Source organism: Podarcis tiliguerta (genome assembly GCF_965153285.1).
Source record: "Podarcis tiliguerta genome assembly, chromosome: 1".
Lineage (NCBI taxonomy): Eukaryota > Metazoa > Chordata > Lepidosauria > Squamata > Lacertidae > Podarcis > Podarcis tiliguerta.
In genome coordinates, this window is record NC_139534.1 from 24,470,177 (window position 1) to 24,490,542 (window position 20,366).

The window sequence follows — 20,366 nt, forward strand, 5'->3', positions numbered from 1 at the left end:
AATAAAAACATAGGTGGGATTAATGTAAAAGTCCACATAACCTTGCCTGGTGGTAGTGAAGTCTATAAGCTAAATTGAATTGTGTGAAACAGTTCTTTCTTTTGTCTGAATCTAGTGCCAACCAATTTCAATGGGTGAGCCTGAGTTTCATTTTACGAGAGAAAGAGAGAGACCTTTCTATCCATTCTCTCTAAACCAACCTTAATTTTATAAGCCATGGTAAGTCTTTTTCTTTCTTCCAAAGCTAAAAAACTCTAAATGCTTTAATTTTTCCTTGGAGACAAATTGCTCCACTCTTGATCCTAGAGGAAATGCAAAAGTGTTCTCATTTTCTCTCGCACAAAAAATAAATTGGGAAACTCATCTTTGGTAAGAGTGTTTGTTCAAAGCAGGCATCTTTAGACTTTTATCATACTAGGAAAAAATGACTCGTATTCCCCTATGTCCTCTATTATAGAATCAACAAGTGATGCAATTCTAAAGATTATTCAGACAATGACTTTTAAGACTTGTTTTGCATTAGTGAGAGGTATAACATGGATAGTAATTCAACTATTTCAACTTTTAAATGAAAACCTTTCTGTTCCACCAAGTCTATCTATGCAGCTAATTAATCTTTCCACCATGGTTAATTGATTTTCATCTTTCTTGCATGATTTTTAATGCACGGTTTGCGGTTGTGGTTTGAAAAGTGATTTCTAGCTTACTTTCTCTGGCTGTAATCTATGGTCCATGGGAAGGCGTTGGGATGTTTTGGGTCTTCTGGCAGCGTGGGTCCCCAGATGTTGTAGGACTACAACTCCCATCATCCCTGAGCTCTGGCCTTGCTAGCTAGGGATGATGGGAGTTGTAGTTCAACAACATCTGGGGACCCAAGGGTTGAGAAAGGCTGGCTTAGAGGGTGGGGAGACAGCCAGCCCTTGTAGAGGTTGATATGACCCCCCCAAGAGGCCTCTTTCTACTGCTGCAGAAACTTCCCCATCCCAAAGCCTATCTTCAAAACCTACACATTCCAACCCTGGAGCTGGTGCAGGCATTTGCTTTCACTGGAAACGATGGATGGTGGGGTTTTTTTTTTTTTTTTTTTTTTTTGAGGGCAGTAACAAATTGAAAAGGGCAAAAGTAAAGGAAAAGCTGTTTTGACTTCACTTTTGCCATCCCAGTGCAAGCCTGGCATGGCACTGGAAAAGGCTGTTTACCCAACTCAGGTTTTCCTCCCTCCCTTCCCAATTGCTCTATTAATCACAATCACTGCATGTTCTTATGTTAGATTATACTTCCATAAACCCATCTCACCATAAGACAACAGGAACTTTATTGGACCCAGGGCAGGCAGCCTCTTTTGGCTTCCACCTCAACAAATGTAAAACTACCAACACAAGAATGAAAAGTGAAAATGAGCAAAGAAACACCACAAAACACTGGGCTGAAACACAAATTACACCAAAAACCCATTGTAGTCAATTGGTTCCTTCCAAATGGCCATAATAAACTGTCTCCATATGATTAAAACCGCTGGAATGCATTAAACCAGGTGTGCCAGGAGGTTTTATCAGGTGGTCTTCTGACACTATCTCCAAATTTCCTGAGATCATTTAGATGCTTACAGCTCACCCTTCCCCTGAACTTTCCATAGTAATGGCCTGTCTTTCCAAATTGAACAGCTGTCTTTCTAAATAGCCACAGGTACTCATTGGCCTGAGACTAGCAGTCCCATGGTTTTCCATGGAAAACAGCAGATGTTCTGGTATTGCTCACAGGTACATTAAGTGAATCCCTTTCTAACACCCCGGTGGCAAATTTGAGGAGTGATGTCTTAAACCAGGAATAAGGGGAATCTGAGACTCCAAAAATTAGCCACGCTGCCTGCAAGCTGATGGGAGTTTGGTTTAAGTGGGGGACCTGAACTCAAACACATAACATATTTATTTGAATTTTAACCTGCCTTTCTCCTAGCATAAATTAAAATAGATACAACTAAAACACACAATAAATATAAGTATTTTTTAAAAAAACAATCAAGTAAGTAACCCCACTATTTGAAAGCACAGACACACAACACAGTACTTAAAAGACTCTTTCACAACGGCCAGTTAGTGGCCAAAAAAGTCTGTAAGAACAAAAAAGAATTTGCTGCTGGCAAAAAAGGAAAGCAAACAAGAGGGCTAGCCTAGCATCCTGTGGAAGCGAGTTCCGCTATCTAGGAGCAGCCACCGAGAAGGCCCTCTTTTGTGTCCTTACCAAATTTACCTTCAGACGTGGAGGGGCAGAGAGAAATGCCTCCCCAAAAGATCTCAAAGCTCAGGCAGTCTCATGTAAAGAGATATGGTCCTTCAGATAGATATCAGAGAACACGGGCTATGGAAATAACCAGCCCCCATGGGTAAGTGGCTTTGTTTATGAGCTGCATCACATACTACATTTTTTCTCACACAGAAATGATCACTGTGGGTATGATGGAGCCAAAGTAAAGCATTAAAAAAAATAATCTTAATGATTTTAATTGGGCAAGTTTAAGCACATACCTCACCCACATGGGTCAACTTCTAGTGCTTAATTTTGTCTGGATTCTGCTTTGCGCTAGGAAAACTGTGCACCTGAAGTGCAGCAGGAGAAGCCCCCCCCCCCCCGCTTAAATCACACAAACCAGGCAATCAACGAAGCCGATGCAAATCACTTCCATACACATTTGCACCGAACTAGAACACAGGCACATGAGGCTGTTTTGCACAACACCACGTGTTCAGCCAGTTTATGACTGAGACTAATTAGCTTCCAAATGGCAGATAAAAGGGGATTTCACAGCTAAAATGTGTTCATTCAGGACCATTTGGATAATTCTGTTTTGCTTTTGTTATGGGCTAAGCAATTCTATACCCATATTACCCCAGAACTGCAAATATGCTGCCATAACACTGGTGGAATGGACACGGTGTCCAACGCTCAGCTCTGTCACAGCGATGCGGCTGGGATGGTAAACTGACACGGTGGCTACTTTTTTTTAAATGGTACAGTTCTTTTTAAATGGCTCTTCCCATGTGCCACCCACATCCAGCCCACCATTATGCCCAATTTAAGCCATTATGCCAACATATCTTCACTGGTGGAACACCTCTAGTAGCGGAGAGTTCCACTGGTGTATCCAAAGGGCTTTGCCAGCACACCTGTCACAGTGATGGTGTACCCTATGCTCTGCTGGTGTAGCAAGGCATTGGCCAAATCACAAAGCCCCGTAGCTGGCGGATCCCCAAAACAGGATTACATATATTTTATTAAATATATTTTATTAACAACATGTAGTCAGGTAACAAGGGCTAAATCACTAATTGTCATAAAACTTCTTGCACATGGAGTGAAACCCTTCCCGTTTCTATTCCAACCGCACGAGAACAGCTACACCTTCGAACAATTCGCCCGGAAATTTAATATTGCTCTTCAGAGCAACAGATTCTATTGAAGCCAGACGCTTACAAAATCACTGTACACATTAAATGCCCTAAAGCAAGTTATTAAATTTACACATGCAAATGCCCAAGACATTTCTTAACTAATAATATCCAATTCCGGCTCCAAGATGTACCACAGTATGATTTTCACTATTTGCTACTGCTTCTGTTAGCATGTAATATCGTTAAGTACACAGGTGATGCACACATCTTTCTGCACCTATGCAGCAAATTCTCTTATCGGCAGGTAGCTTTTTAAATGTACTGTGGTGTCTTTTAAGGGTTTAAAAATAAATAAATATATAAATAAATAAATAATAAATCAGTCTGCTAATTATCACAGCTGTTAATCACAAAATACTGCAGTAATGCAAAGTACCTGAAACCTCAGAAGTAGCTGGCACCAGTAAAGAGGAAAGGCAGAAAGAAACACTATCGTCTGTAGAGCTGTTTGAAGACCCAGCAGTGCTCCTCCAGAGATTTCCAGATAATAATCCGCAGCGGTAACACCAGGCAGTTGGTAGTTAAAATTAAAAAGGCAACACTACAATGCAACACAGGCTGTGATGAAAATCCTCGTCTCCAACAGCAAGCGGCAACCAGGAGAAACTCGCACAAACAATACGGCTGGCAGAGTCTCCCGAGGCTAAGATCAGTACTCCTGTGGGAGCAAACTGATGTTCTTTCCCAAACTGGAGGACCGAATGCAGCCTGCTTCCAGAACAGAATTCAAGAAGGCTCAGCATTAACAATTAATACTCTTTAAATATGTCAGAAAGCAGGGTGGATTACAGCATGTTTGAATAGCAAAATAGTACCTGTCTGCCAGAAGGTTAGTGCTGTGTTTTTAAACCGATCTTGGATTGCTAAATAAAATTAAACATGCCATGATGAGTAACTGGCATAATTTGTTGGTGTTAGTTGCTGCTTGCTTCTCAGAGGAAACTACCTAGCTTGTCAGGTACTAATAACTGTGGTCTATTTAGCTGAAAAGAAACTGACAAGCGTTTAACCCAGTATTCGCTGTGTTTTGGAGAGATGCTAGCTATGGGCAAAACATACAACTAACATGGTTAGCGGTGCAGGCAAGTTCCAGGTGTATTCTCCGTTTAATCTCTTTTGTAAACAGTTGCTTGAAACAAGGATAGGCAAACCTGTTGGACTGTATCAGCAGTACATCAAGAATCAGAAGCAACTTGTTCTCTTCTGCACCATACAAAGGAAAATAATCCCTATTCATGTGAGTCACTTGCCCTGGTTAACATGGATTACTATGCAATATTTCCCCACATTATATTTCCCCACCTTTTTTCTTCCTAAATTTGATGAGACACTAAAAGGTGAGTGGAAATGAACGATTTTTAAATATGAAAATGGAAATTAAAAAAATGAATGTATAGATTTTTAGTGTTTTCTAAATTTCACATATAGTTTAATAATAAGAGTTTAAAATAAAGTTTGAATATAATGCGAACATTTAAAATGCAAGCTGTTGTTTATATTCTCTTAAATCTGGATCTATGGCTTTGCCAGTTCTTTAAGGTAAAGAATGAACTGTGTGCCGTTTGAGATCAAGTGTTATAAATACTGCCCATGATTTGCCATATCGTGTAGTGTGTTTATGAACATGGATTTGATTCTACATAGACTACGATCGTTACAGATGTTGGGAACCACTTCTTTTCTCTATAAGACATCATTTTGTACTTTACCAGGATCTTTTCCAGCCTGTCTGGTTTAAATCTTATATTCTTAAAGCTTCAGAGCTCTGTAATTTGCTCAGTTCTCATGATATAAACGTTTGTAGAAGCAGCACAGACATACACTTCCCATCTTAGGGACAATTTCAATATGCCCAGTAACTACTAACCCTTCTTAGTTGATTCTGTAGCACTAAGGGTGCATTCTCAAACTAAGAGGTCTTATTTAGTGTCCTTGCATGTACACACATAAAAAACAAATAAGTGTCATTTTATTTGTTTAAAATCTTTTTTTCTCCTAATCCAATGGAAGGTAGTCATGCTTAACTCAATGGGACTTAAATTATTTCTGATGGGCAGATAAATCCAACCCTGTGATGGATGGGGGATGTTAGATTGAGCAGAGGTGTCCTTTTGTTCAGTTCTGCTGACTGCCAGCCTCTTGCCAGCTGCTGAAGTTGTGGGCAGGTGGCAAATTCTCTGTCAGTGGAAGGACCCAAAATGAGGCACCATGAGAGCATGGAGGCAGCATGACTGAGTTGGCCCAGAATCTGTTGGATCCAGACCTGACCACTGCATCAACCTGCAGCTTATGAAGGGATTGGGCCAAATTGTTTTGTCCCCTCCTTCCACCATGACCACCATTGGTTTGTGAAGAATTTAAGGGTGGCTGGATAAAGAACATAGAATAATGCTGTGCAAAACAACAACAACATGGATTGTTGAGCAAATGTTTAAAGCAGGGATGGGCAACCTCTGGCCCTCCAGATGTTGCTGGACCACAAGTCCCATTACCCCTGTCTATTAACCAAGCTGGCTGGAGCTGATGGGAGTTGTCAACAACATCTAGAGCAGGCTTCCTCAACCTTGGCCCTCCAGCTGTTTTTGGCCTACAACTCCTATGATCCCTAGCTAGCAGGACCAGTGGTGTGGGATGATGGGAATTGTAGTCTCAAAACATCTGGAGGGCTGAGGTTGAGGAAGCCTGATCTAGAGGTCCCCCATGTGTGCTTTTGGGTTACAGTTCTAGGAATCTGAGTGCTCTTTTTGGTTGCAAATGATCATGTTTTTTATGCTTCTACCAACAAATTATTGAGCGCTTCTGCCTAGGAAATAAGAAAAGTAGTAATGGGAAACTTGATTTATATCAGTTATTTAAATTAGTCTTTTCTCTTGGTGATTTAAATTGCCTTGATTTAAACTAATACCCTGGAACATATTCCAGCAATTCCACCTTCTTTCTTCTATAAATTCATCAACAGTACAGAGCCACTTCAAAGCCTGAAGTTATCTGTTCATCTTCACATGAGTACAGATATTAGTTTTGCATCCTTACACAAACAAGAACTTTCTTTCTTATTTTTAGTATTAATTTACTTTACACACCTCTGCATCAAAATACCTCTGTAAGACTTACAACTGCAGATATAGTGTACAATTAACAAAAAAATGCTATGTAATAGAAAACTACTTTATCACACATGCTTGAAGAACAGAACTGATCTTACTGAGACTCATGTCTATCTTCAGCTTCAAGGATTTCACCACAACAACCTTTTCTTCCTCATCTTCCCAGCCAGAAGTGGCACAGGAGCCAACTTCTACTGAGCATCACTTCTGCCCAAGAGAGAGGCATCAGGTTGGGTCAACCTGTGCAAAACTGCATGGGACTGCATGGCATCTTAAGCAAAGCTTCCCTCTCTTGTTCAGGTGATTGGGGATGTCATCCAGAACTCAAATAGGGGCAAAAGTGAACACCCCTGCTCAGCGGCGGAAGAGCCACTCGGATGTCTAGGGTGGCATGTCCAGGGGTGAGGAGAGGGCACTGCGGGGCCTCCAGAGTCTTGCCTGCACTCAGCCGCCCTACAGCTGGGGGGAGGCAGTGGGTGGACCGTCTGGGCAGCACAGAGAGATGCGGGGCTCAGGTGCGCTGCAGGCCCCGCAGTGAGTGCTGCCCAGCATTTAGTCACCCCCCTCAGTGGTGACCCGGGGCGGACTGCATCCACCACACCCCCTTCCTCTGCCCCTGCTTGGTTCCTCACGCAACCTCTGCTCAGCCCAACTTTCATGAACAAGCTACTGCTTCTGCAGGTTCATTCCATTATTAATAAATCAAATTAAGGATAACAGGGCTGTTTACAATATGAAAACACAAAAATGCACGACGTAATAACAAACAAAAAAATACTGGTCCCTAGTTTAAAAGGCCATAGATTGTTTAACTGGCCAAAGGTCTGGGAGAAGAAGAGTGTTTTTGCCTGGTGCAGTGGTACCTCTGGTTACGTACTTAATTCGTTCCGGAGGTCCGTTCTTAACCTGAAACTGTTCTTAACCTGAGGTACTACTTTAGCTAATGGGGCCTCCCACTGCCGCCGCCGTGTGATTTCTGTTCTCATCCTGAAGCAAAGTTCTTAACCCGAGGTACTATTTCTGGGTTAGCAGAGTCTGTAACCTGAAACGTATGTAACCTGAAGCATATGGAACCCGAGGTACCACTGTATCTAAATACAGTCAAACTTCATTCTGCATCCGCCTCCGCTTGCGCCCGCTTCAGTGAATGTCTGTGGCAAACCCGGAAGTACCGGAATGGGTTACTTCTGTGTTTGCCGCTTGTGCATGCTAAATTGTGCGGCGTGTGTGCACAGATGCGGCGCTTTGACGTGTATCATTTTCAGCTTGCGAACGGGTCTCTGGAACGGATCCCGTCTGCAAAACGAGGTTTGATTGTATATGTAATGGAGGTGCCAAGCGAGCCTCCCTGGGGAGAGCATTCCACAAATGGGGAGCCACCACAGAAAAGGCCTGTTCTCATCAGTACTAAGTTACCAAATAGGCAGAGGTGAAGGTTAGTCTCATACAACCCACTGAATGGGTCAAATCCTCTATCTCTAAACAGTCCCAAATAGATACTTATTTTGAAATCTGAGGGCTTCCGTTGCTACTAGATTACTAAGGATCACAGCATCATCTGAATGCAACCGACATTTTTTAGCTCAAAAATCAGAGTGCTCTAAAAGATATTGCTGGCAATCTCTATGTACCAAACTTTTAAAGAAGACTCTGTTTGTGTGTGATTTTAGGAACTCACTTCTTGAAATAATTTAAGATCGGTGCTTCAATAGCTCAGCTCAAAGGATTCAGGCTCCTACAGCAGCTGGTGGCTGATAGAAGATCACGATGATATAACTCACTTCAGGAGCTTTTTACTAGCTATAAGACTACCACACTACATTCTGCCTAGGAGTTCTGGAAACAACACACCTAAATAACCATTAAACTGTTTAGCTTAAGAGTGGAAACTTCTGATCTCCTCCTCAAGGCTGTGCTGGAGGAGGGAGAACGCAAGCTCAAGGCTCACTGCTGTTAGTGAACATAACACTAAACAATAATGGTTAATAACTGAGAGACAGCAGCAGCTTCAGTTTTTCATTACACGAAGAAAAATGGATTGCTGTTACTAAGGAGTGTTGCTCCTAGTTATAGCTGAACTCATGCACACTATGGTCAATATAAGTCATGGTTTGTTCAAATAGGTCAGGATCAAACCATGCTGGATTGTTAGCAAACCACACAGGGCTGGCCCAATACATTTTGGCACCTGAGGTGAACCACAAAATGGTGCCCCCCTCCTTGCCTGGGAAGAAGGGGTGAGTGAAGTTCTACATCAGGAACAGGGTGGAAATAAAGCTCTACATTGCTGCTCCTGTGGGACTTGCCTCCTGAGGTATGTGCCTCATGGGTGGGCTGGCCCTGAAACAACAGTATAAACTAACCATGGTTCTCTCACTTCTGACATAGCAAGAAACTATAGTTAGTTTTAAATGGGGAGCAGATTATTTCAGTATTCTCCTGATGGCCACACTGGAGGAGGAGAATGGAGGAATGAGTGAGCAAATGTATAAATCTGCTGCTCATGCACATAACACTAAACCTGTGTTTCTCAAACTTGGGTCTCCAGCTGTTTGTGGACTGCAGTTCCCATCATCCCTGACCACTGGTCCTGATAGCTAGGGATGATGGGAATTGTAGTCCAAAAAAACAACTGGAGACCCAAGTTTGGGAAACCCTGCACTAAACTATAGTTTCACACTGTGCCTGAACTAGGCCTATGTAAAATCACAAAATAAACATAAAAACCAATCTTTATTTTAAGTACTTTATCAAATATTTTTGAGAACTGGTTGAACATGTGTGCTCTTGGAGTTGTATGGGGCACAGATTAACAACTTTTTTTTTTTTTTTTTAGTATGGTGAGTGTATACTATCATGTACCTATTCCTGGGGGCTGAGGGATGACGAAAATCTATCTATGAAACAAGACCCCTTGTTTATGTTTCTTGACTGCTTTTCTGGAAATTTAAAGGGTCCTAGGACAGATAAACTAGCTCTAAGCCACTGGGATCTTCCAACTATTTGCCTCCAACCTGCACAGTAAAGCAGGAGAATTCAACACAACAACCTCTTTTTTAAAAAAACCAAATGGGATTTCTTATAACTTTCATCACAAACACATTTTTTCAAAAAAGGAATTCAATGATTTAGGAGGGAAACTAACGCCTGCATTGCAGGTATCCGATACCATGAATTGCTGTGGCTCTGATTATCTTCACACAACATCAGACAAGGAATTAGACAGAGAGAGAGAGAGCAGATAAATGCATTTTCTCCATATGCTATTTAGAACCCAGGAATTTACCTCTTTAAATCTGGGGATGAAAGATAGTCTCATCGGGCCTCACAGCACTGAGGGCACTTTCACAAGGCTATTGGGGACTCAGTGCTCCCTATTCATGTAAGATTTTCAGGGCTGACCCACCCATGAGGCAAGGTGATCACCTCAGGCGGCAGGATATCCTGATGTCAATCTTTCTTCCTCGCCCCTTGTTCCTGATGTAGTTCCTCCCTGACTCCCTTCTTCCCTGGCGGAGAGGAAGCCCATTTTGGGGTTCACCTCAGGTACTGAAATATCTTGGGCACCTGCACGACATCATCCTCAACAAAGTGTGGACCCATATTATTTTGCCATTTAATCTGGATTTACCAGTAATGCAGACAATCCAGCAAGTTAAAAGTAACAACCCAGAAATTGTAAATTTGCATTAAACTGTGTGTGTGTGTGTATGAGGTGAGATGGCATTTTATGACATCATGTAAAATCTTGTTTGCATGAGCTGCACGATATCCATGGTAAGCTGCCACGCCATGTGTCAGCACCCTAGTGCTTTTTTCCCCTTGAAAAATGGGTGCTGGTACTCACCATGACGTTGTTACAGTAAGCGCCACACTATTTAACAACAAGAGGTGCAGGTACTGCATAACCCTGAGTACCCCCTGGAGGAAACAAAGCACTGAAGCACCCCATATCTATGGATTCAGTTCGAGAAACAACTGGAAGTATTTAAAGTTTTTTCTATCCCCTCTGCCTTTTGTCCATTTTTCAGTTTTATCCTACCATAGTTTATCCATAAGGGACGCAGGTGGTGCTGTGGGTAAAAGCCTCAGCGCCTAGGGCTTGCTGATCGAAAGGTCGGCGGTTCGAATCCCCGCGGCGGGGTGCGCTCCTGTTGCTCAGTCCCAGCGCCTGCCAACCTAGCAGTTCGAAAGCACTCCCGGGTGCAAGTAGATAAATAGGGACCGCTTACTAGCGGGAAGGTAAACGGCATTCCGTGTGCAGCTCTGGCTCGTGAGAGCAGCGATGTCACGCTGGCCACGTGACCCGGAAGTGTCTTCGGACAGCGCTGGCCCCAGGCCTCTTGAGTGAGATGGGCGCATAACCCTAGAGTCTGTCAAGACTGGCCCGTACGGGCAGGGGTACCTTTACCTTTACCTTAGTTTATCCATAAACACGCCTGTAACCCACTTTATAGGAAAAAAGACAAGCCTGCCACAGCTCTGTCTCTCACAAGCAGAGCAGAACAAGGAAATATGGATGCAGACTAGCAGAAACTTGTCTGAATGAGAGGAGTACCTGCAGTGTATAAGTTGCCAAGTGAGCAAATAATTATATTCTTCAACTGTGGTCTTTCAGAAAAGAAATTAGAATGTGCATCTACCCCCACCTCACTATCCTTTCTCCTGCTGTGTCTAAAGCTCATCGCCTTTTGTCTGAAAGTGACAAACCCAGTTTGGGCAGTAACAAAAGAATGCAAATGGTGAGGCTGCCAGGTAAACATAAAGCTCATTCCCTCACAGCTATGGGATAACAGAGAGCACAAGGTGTTATCCATTCCTATGCAAATACACTATGTAGTGTGATCCACCACTCTGATGCTCAGTGCATCCCGATTCCCTAATGCTGGATGAGGTTTTCTTTCTTTCTTTCTTTCTTTCTTTCTTTCTTTCTTTCTTTCTTTCTTTCTTTCTTTCAGCATGTCTTTGCTCTGAAAATGTAAGAAGCTTCTTCTACGGAAGAAGCCATAGATCAGCTGTACAGTCCATACTTTGCATATAGAAGGTCCCTGCTTCAATTCTTGGTATCCTTACTTTAAGAGGACCAGGTAGGAGATAGAAGCATAGAACTATAGAGTTTGAAGGGACCAACTCCTAGTCCCTGCAATGCAGGAATATGCAGCTGCCCAATACAAGGATCGAACCTGCAACCTTGGCGTTATCAGCACCACGCTCTAACCAACTGAGCTATTGAGCTGACTCCCACAAACACTCATATTGACCATGGAATGACATGGGAGGCAGCTGCCACTACAAACCATTTTTTAAGGGGTGGGGAGGGCCATTGCTCTGCCAAGTAAGTACCCACCTGTAAAGATGGCATATCATTTCACTGTCTCTCCCCCGCCCCCAATCTCTGAAGTGGTTCTCCCAAATTTACCACCTGCAAGTGGGACCATCAATTTGGGAAGACATTTTTGCTAAGTCCTATAGTTTATATCCATTTGAGTTGTAGAGAAAGTTCAGAAAATATGCAGGTAGTAGACATAAAAAGTCAGAAATCACAGATGGAATTGGATAGGATCTGCAGTGGCCTGAGGGTATAGCTTCCTTCCTTACACACAAGGGCCAACACAATTGGTGCCTAAGGCAGAAAATCCAAATGTCACTCTTGTGGGTGGTGAAACGTAATAATAAATAAAACAATTGGCAATTTGTTGTCTATAATGACCTAACAGTAGGGCTGCCTCTGTCCTGATCTGCTTCCTTCTCACTCCTTGCCTAGCTCTTTTTTGCTTCTGCTGTGAACCGAAGATAAAATTTGCAACCTGGCTGGAGCTTCAAAATTAGTTAAAGAAATCACAGAATTAGTGACCCATATACTGATTACAGAAGACCCTGCAATCAGATTTGGTCCCCCATTTGGTGGATCTAACATGGGTTTTTCAATAAAGTGTGAAGGGGGAACTTCATCCTGTTTTTATACTCAGCAGAATGAAAGCATATTGCAGACCAGGAATCTTTGATCAACGATGAAGACTGTTAAGCTAGAAAGCTGCAAGTGCCTGTTTTTCATGGCCTAAAAGCTTATACTGCTAATTTTGCTATGTCTCCCAAAATAAAATAGCTGGAGGGGAAAAGGTTGTAAAAAATCAAGATACAAAATATTAAGCATAAAGGTATCAAGACTCCAAAGTACAAAGTTGGCCCTGTTGAAAGCACTATGTGAATTAGTACATCCTTCTGCTAAAATCAATTATTAACATTTCATCAGCAAAATCCATTAACCAACATCTTTTTTTTAAAAAAACCAAAAACACCCCATATGTTAAAAGTTAATTTTGGAGGAGGATCAATGACAGACAGCTCCTTGAAGACAAAGAAAACAGGCCTAAATCATAAACAGAGGAGATTAAAGACAAGGGGCTTTCAATCCATAAAGCTATAAATAAATAGTGTAGATCAGAGGAAGTAGGAAGATGGTTGTTTGCTGCACAATATAACATGGTGCCTGGTAACTGCTAACAGCTCGTTTTCCGAAACCTTTACGGTTTCATATATTTCATTTTATAAGTAGAGGTAATACTATTAAATCCAACTTTGTTGAGTTCTGCTCTTCAAAATTTGTACTTGTTCAGAAGCTTTCCTTGTAAATGCCTGCAAGACCATATTGTTGGTACCAAATCCTCATTCTAGAGGTGGGGAGCATGTTGCAATACTGATTAAAGAAGGCTTATAACTGGTGATGTGTGCACAATATTCACACAAGACACCATACAGAATTCTAAATAGATGAAGAGCCAGAAGAAAATATACAGCGGTACCTCGGGTTAAGAACTTAGAATCATAGAATCATAGAGTTGGAAGAGACCACAAGGGCCATTGAGTCCAACCCCAGCCAAGCAGGAAACACCATCAGAGCACTCCTGACATATGGTTGTCAAGCCTCTGCTTAAAGACCTCCAAAGAAGGAGACTCCACCACACTCCTTGGCAGCAAATTCCACTGTCGAACAGCTCTTACTGTCAGGAAGTTCTTCCTAATGTTTAGGTGGAATCTTCTTTCTTGTAGTTTGGATCCATTGCTCCGTGTCCGCTTCTCTGGAGCAGCAGAAAACAACCTTTCTCCCTTAATTAATTCGTTCTGGAGGTGCGTTCTTAGCCTGAAACTGTTCTTAACCTGAGGTACCACTTTAGCTAATGGGGCCTCCTCCTGCCGCCACACCGCCGGAGTACGATTTCTGTTCTCATCCTGAAGCAAAGTTCTTAACCCAAGGTACTATTTCTGGGTTAGCAGAGTCTATAACCTGAAGCGTCTGTAACCTGAGGTACCACTGTAACTTGCAAAAACCATGTCTGTTAAATCATGAGGGTTTTGGGTGAGCGTACCATGAAAAGTATCTCCCTTTTCCGACAGGAGGCTGTTGTACTATGTGGTTGGCAGTCTCTCCTTCTCTGCTTCTGACACGTTTTAGAGGCAAAAGGTTAAAGAGGGAATTAGCCTGACTGCATTGTACCTGTGGCATCTACGGTATACAAAGGAGCTGGAACTTATTTCGCTCAGGGATTCTTTATCAGTAGGACTGTCTTGGCCCCGAGGTTGGAGATGCACACCCCTTTGGAGAATGAGGCCAAGTATCAGGAGTAGAATCTGTTCCCAGGGAACAGAAGCACAAACATAAGAGGAGCCTGCTGGGCCTAAGGAGGTCACACTGCCCTAGTGACTCCAGCTCAAAGCCCTCGTGGAACCTTCCCCAGCTCTGTGAGCCGAAAACTATGAAAGGAGGCTGGACTCCAATAAATGAAGAAGGCACAGAAGGCAGTGTTGGCTACTATTCAGAGCTGCAGCACCTATCGAAACCTCCTTTTGAGGATGACTTCTCAACATTTGAGCTCTTCTTTCACTGAGTCTCCAACCTGAGCCCAGCACACCAATTAAGCCTTGCCTCACAGTGTTTGACCAAACCTGAACCCCAGTACTGCTGGGACTGGTGCTCAAAGCAGAACAGGTTTAGCGTGAAGAGTGCAACTATTTCAAATGACAAGAAGATATTAAGAAAATAAATAAATCAGGAATGGTACTGAAGGGACAGCTTCCTGAACATGCACTCCTAGAAACCAAGTGAGCTGCCTGACAATGAACCCTAAGCTCTTTTGCTGGGGTTTTGGATAGTGATGGGAGGAATTCCCCTAGTCGAGCCTTTCCAAAACCAATCTATTTACCCCAAAACTTAGTAAACAGTTTGGCTTATTCCAAGCGAAACTGGACCCTGTCAAACCTGTTGATGTCATCTGGTGTGAGATGGGTCTTGCCATTCCAACCTCACCTCCTCAGCAAGCCTCTGAGCCTCCTCTTCCCCACCCAACTATTGGTCCTTCTCCTCTCACCCTGCTGCTTACCTGGCTTGGCTTGTTGACACAGCAGTGGAGGAATTGAAACATCTGTCTGAGTACCACATCCTCTTTTTTGGGTGTACTCTTAAAGCCTAGCTTGTACCCACAGTAGTGTGGCAAAGGAGAGAGAAACCTCCCTCTCTTTCCTTCATTATGTGAAGGGGAATAAGTGCATGGGTACAGCTCTGCCCTCGCCGGTCCTGGAAGGATCCTTTAAATAAGTCCCATATGCTCAGAGACTTTGTGCCTGATCATTGGGGGATATTGTAAGCCCAGAGCACTTGTTCTTTAGATGTCCCTTTTATGAAGAGGCACGTAGTGAGACCATTGATCCCCTGCTGGTGAGGCTCGCTGACCTCCCGGAAAAGCAAAAATTTGACCTTCTCCTGTTAGGCAAAGATCATAAGACGACCTGGATGGTCGCCAGATTCTGTGTACAGATCTGTAGGCGCAGACCATCCCCCAACCCAAACTAGTTCGTTAAGAAAATCCCCAAACTCGGTTCCATGGGTGACTCTGGGTCATCTCTTTGCGGTTTTGTTGTTGTTGTTTAGTCGTTCAGTCGTGTCCGACTCTTCGTGACCCCATGGACCAGAGCACGCCAGGCACTCCTGTCTTCCACTGCCACCCGCAGTTTGGTCAGATTCATGTTTGTAGCTTCAAGAACACTGTCTAACCATCTCGTCCTCTGTCGTCCCCTTCTCCTTGTGCCCTCCATCTTTCCCAACATCAGGGTCTTTTCCAGTGAGTCTTCTCTTCTCATGAAGTGGCCAAAGTATTGGAGCCTCAGCTTCACGATCTGTCCTTCCAGTGAGCACTCAGGGCTGATTTCCTTAAGAATGGATGCATTTGATATTCTTGCAGTCCATGGGACTCTCAAGAGTTTCCTCCAGCACCATAATTCAAAAGCGTCAATTCTTCGGCGATCAGCCTTCTTTATGGTCCAGCTCTCACTTCCATACATCACTACTGGGAAAACCATAGCTTTTACTATACGGACCTTTGTTGGCAAGGTGATGTCTCTACTTTTTAAAATGCTGTCTAGGTTTGTCATTGCTTTCCTCCCAAGAAGCAGGCGTCTCTTAATTTCGTGGCTGCTGTCACCATCTGCAGTGATCATGGAGCCCAAGAAAGTAAAATCTCTCACTGCCTCCATTTCCTCCCCTTCTATTTGCCAGGAGGTGATGGGACCAGTGGCCATGATCTTCGTTTTTTTGATGTTGAGCTTCAGACCATATTTTGCGCTCTCCTCTTTCACCATCAATAAAAGGTTTTTTAATTCCTCCTCACTTTCTGCCATCAAGGTTGTGTCATCTGCATATCTGAGGTTGTTGATATTTCTTCCAGCAATCTTAATTCCGGCTTCGGATTCATCCAGCCCAGCCTTTCGCATGATGAATTCTGCATATAAGTTAAATAAGCAGGGAGACAAAATACAGCCTTGTCGTACTCCTTTCCCAATTTTGAACCAATCAGTTGTTCCATATCCAGTTCTAACTGTAGCTTCTTGTCCCACATAGAGATTTCTCAGGAGACAGATGAGGTGATCAGGCACTCCCATTTCTTTAAGAACTTGCCATAGTTTGCTGTGGTCGACACAGTCAAAGGCTTTTGCATAGTCAATGAAGCAGAAGTAGATGTCTTTCTGGAACTCTCTAGCTTTCTCCATAATCCAGCGCATGTTTGCAATTTGGTCTCTGGTTCCTCTGCCTCTTCTAAATCCAGCTTGCACTTCTGGGAGTTCTCGGTCCGCATACTGCTTGAGCCTTCCTTGAAGAATTTTAAGCATAACCTTGCTAGCGTGTGAAATGAGTGCAATTGTGCGGTAGTCGGAGCATTCTTTAGCACTGCCCTTCTTTGGGATTGGGATGTAGACTGACCTTCTCCAATCCTCTGGCCACTGCTGAGTTTTCCAAACTTGCTGGCATATTGAGTGTAGCACCTTAACAGCATCATCTTTTAAAATTTTAAATAGTTCAGTTGGAATACCATCACTTCCACTGGCCTTGTTATTTGCAATGCTTTCTAAGGCCCATTTGACTTCACTCTCCAGGATGTCTGGCTCAAGGTCAGCAACCACACTACCTGGGGTGTACGAGACATCCATATCTTTCTGGTATAATTCCTCTGTGTATTCTTGCCACCTCTTCTTGATGTCTTCTGCTTCTGTTAGGTCCTTACCACTTTTGTCCTTTATTATGGTAATCTTTGAACGAAATGTTCCTTTCATATCTCCAATTTTCTTGAACAGATCTCTGGTTCTTCCCATTCTGTTGTTTTCCTCTATTTCTTTGCGCTGCTCATTTAAGAAGGCCTTCTTGTCTCTCCTTGCTATTTTTTGGAATTCTCTTTGCGGTAGCTTATCTTAAAGTTTTAAGTGTCTATACGCTTATCCCATTTATAAATTTTAAATTTATTGTTGTACATTGTTTTAAATGTTTGTTTTCGTTCTGGGATTATATGCCAAAGTGTGTTTTATAAGCTGGTATCGGACCGTAATAAATTATCTATCTATCTATCTATCTATCATCTATCTATCTACCTATCTATGTGTGTGGGTGAGAGATGACTTAAGTTCTTCTCCATCTTAGGTTAAAGTCCAAGCCAGATAAGATCTTTGGGGGCTGTAATGCTCATCTCAAAACTGAGCTACTATGAACCACCAGGATTCCAAGGAAGGAGATTCAAGGTTTGGTGGCAATGCTAGTTTCTATAATGTTATATATTTTGTACTTGTTTCATTAATATAATTTTATTGCTGATCTTATGCTGTTCACTGCCATTATGTATTTTTTCTTAGAGCTGGCAGTATATACATTTTTGCAAATAAATAAGCAAAAGCTTCTATTTGCCCATAGTTTTGCCTGGGGCCATGCACTGTGACTACTCCTATCAAGTAACTATCAAGGGCCCATGACCTGTTTTTCAGCCTACAGCACTGCCACTTACAACATGACACTGCCCACGTGTGACAAACTCCAGCAATATATATATATATTTGATGTAGGAAAGAGAGGCAAAGCGACACCTCCCAGACTGTCACCCATATTTAAATAAATATGTGCCACATACTTATTATCAGATTCTCAGATTCGGCTGCTTTGAAATGAATACATTAATATTTAAAGGTATTACTTATTCTTGTTTTCAAGATTGCAAATGCTATTCTATCATCTTTCTCTAATACTTTGTACTGAAACACAAAGTCTGTCAGCAGAATTTATTTACAAGTAATAGGGGAAACTTCTGAGAGGGAGAGAGACAGAAAGGGGAAGAATGAAAAGCAACAGCTGGCGTTTGTTCAACCCCCAGTGTCTGGTGGTGCTGATAATAGAGGTTCCTCCCCACCCTTGAAATTACAATTATTATATAATGCTTTGCATATCTTGTAACTATTATGCATGAGCAAACTGTATGTACGCACTGGATGGCATGATCCACAAAATGACTTGAGTCACTCTTCTTTCTAATGCTATGAGCTTGTTATTTACACAATGGGTCCCTGCTGAATAACCTCAACAGGGCAATGCTGGCTTTGCAAACATGCAAGTTATTGGTTTTAAATGGTATGCAATATAAGCTTATAGGAAAATTCTGTTGGAATCTATTTGGGAACTATTTTGAGAGCATCAAGAAAAGGAATTATAAAAATGAAGGTTAAGAGTGACATATGACTTTTTGAAGCTTATCTCCCCCTCCCCCCCAAAAAATTAGCTAAGAAACCCCTCTACCTCTTTTTTGGGGTGGGTGGGTTATGCCATTTACTAAATTATAGGGGGGAGGCGAAGTGCTATCCTTCAAAACCAGTGCTGTACACTGTATGCACAACCCACAACTTAATGCAGGGATTAAGCGGAGAGTTTTTTTCATCAGTTTGGCATCCTAATATTAAATTATTAAGGCCCAACCCACAGGCTAGGTACTTTACAGAGATTAGAAAGAGACGGTTCCCAACAGTCAGCGTAAGATGAAATACATGATAAATAAGGGGTCGGGAAATGCAAGGGGCAGAAGAAGCAAATCCTATGGGGGAAGGATGGCCTGAGCAAAGATAATATTTCAACACTTCATGGAGATGGAGATGGATGAAACAATGCACACACTGTGGGGTGGGGAGGGAGGATTCAAAAGATGAGGTGCGGCAAAGGAAAAGGCACAAAGGCAGGAGATGAAAGCGGAAACTCCTGAACTTAAAATGAAGACTGGTGGTGAGCAAAGAGAATAAGGTGGCAGAGAAGGCAAAGGAGGAGGGGGAAAAAAACCAGTTCAGAAGGAATGGGAGAATGCAGGCACTTCAGGTTGAGTAACAGAAGCCTGAATAAAGCTTTATAGACAAACAAACACGGCACATTTTGTCGAGTGAAGAGAACTAACGCACACTGAGGCCTGTGCAAGACCAGCGCAGGAATGATGTAAATATGTTTCATGACACTGCACTGGTAGCTCAAGCATTTAAATGCTTAATAATCCCATTGTGGTCCCAAAGAGCTCAGACAGCAAGGGGCCAAGGCAGACTGGTTGCCGCTGTATCAGCAAGAGCTCCTAGCGAGCAACTTGCTCTGACAAAGGCTGGAGCTGAACTGAGGCCCTCGGGTTAGAATTTATTTATTTATTTATAGAAAACGGGAGACACGTAGCCGCTCCAGCAACATATCTCTATTTCCTCGCATCCAGAAACGCAAGAAGGGCTTTCACTCTTGCTAGAAGCTCGGCCTTGCCCTGTGCCTTTGTAGGCACAGATCATCCTCTAGAATAAAATAGCTTACTAGGGAAATGCTGAAGTCACCCTTTGGGGTGCCTCAGGGTCAGTTTTTATGGTAGCCCAAATCTCGGTTGTACAGGTGTATGTATATATCTCAGTTTTAACTCATGAGCTATTGCTGCAATCTGCTCTGATTGTATATTTTATCTTATGAACACTGTTTTTATTGTATTATGCGAGCGGGTCTTTGACCGTAATAAATTATCTATCTATCTATCTATCTATCTATCTATCTATCATCTATCTATCAATTTATTTATTTATTTTATATACAATCCTTCATCTGAGGATTATAGGATGGTTTACAATATAAAAATAACTGCTCATACTAACTTTGTTTTGGAGAGATCCTTTGTATTTGTGAACACTCACAAATATTCCTGTTATATTCCTGTGTGTAAGGAGTAACAGATGGACCACAGTGGCTAAGAGGATTACTCTGCAAGGCTGGAAGGACAAACATCAACTACCTAACACCCAATGAAGATCTCACCGCCCATTTTAAATTTCGATCACATGGCTTGTAATTATATATTTCATTTGGACATTTGGACTGCTTATGTTAATTTACACATTTAGGTCAAAACTAAGAGAATATTCTTATTGTTAATGTCAATACTGTTCCATTATATTTTTTACTATTATTTTTTGCTTGCCTTTATCTTTTTCTTTCTAC

At 42.4% G+C, this 20,366-nt stretch overlaps 1 protein-coding gene and 2 long non-coding RNA genes across 9 annotated transcripts in view; 2 read left to right on the forward strand and 1 right to left on the reverse strand.

Annotated features, from left to right (window-relative positions):
- Positions 1-20,366, forward strand: part of LOC310665533 — a 229,526-nt gene that overhangs the window by 173,888 nt on the left and 35,272 nt on the right. The gene's annotated exons all lie outside the window — the stretch shown is intronic.
- Positions 1-20,366, reverse strand: part of ZNF385B (zinc finger protein 385B) — a 190,675-nt gene that overhangs the window by 49,527 nt on the left and 120,782 nt on the right. The window lies entirely within an intron of this gene.
- LOC310665499 lies at positions 115-20,183 on the forward strand. Its single transcript, XR_014505503.1, has 3 exons — positions 115-219; positions 17,520-17,617; positions 20,093-20,183. It is a non-coding gene; the product is annotated as an uncharacterized lncRNA (long non-coding RNA).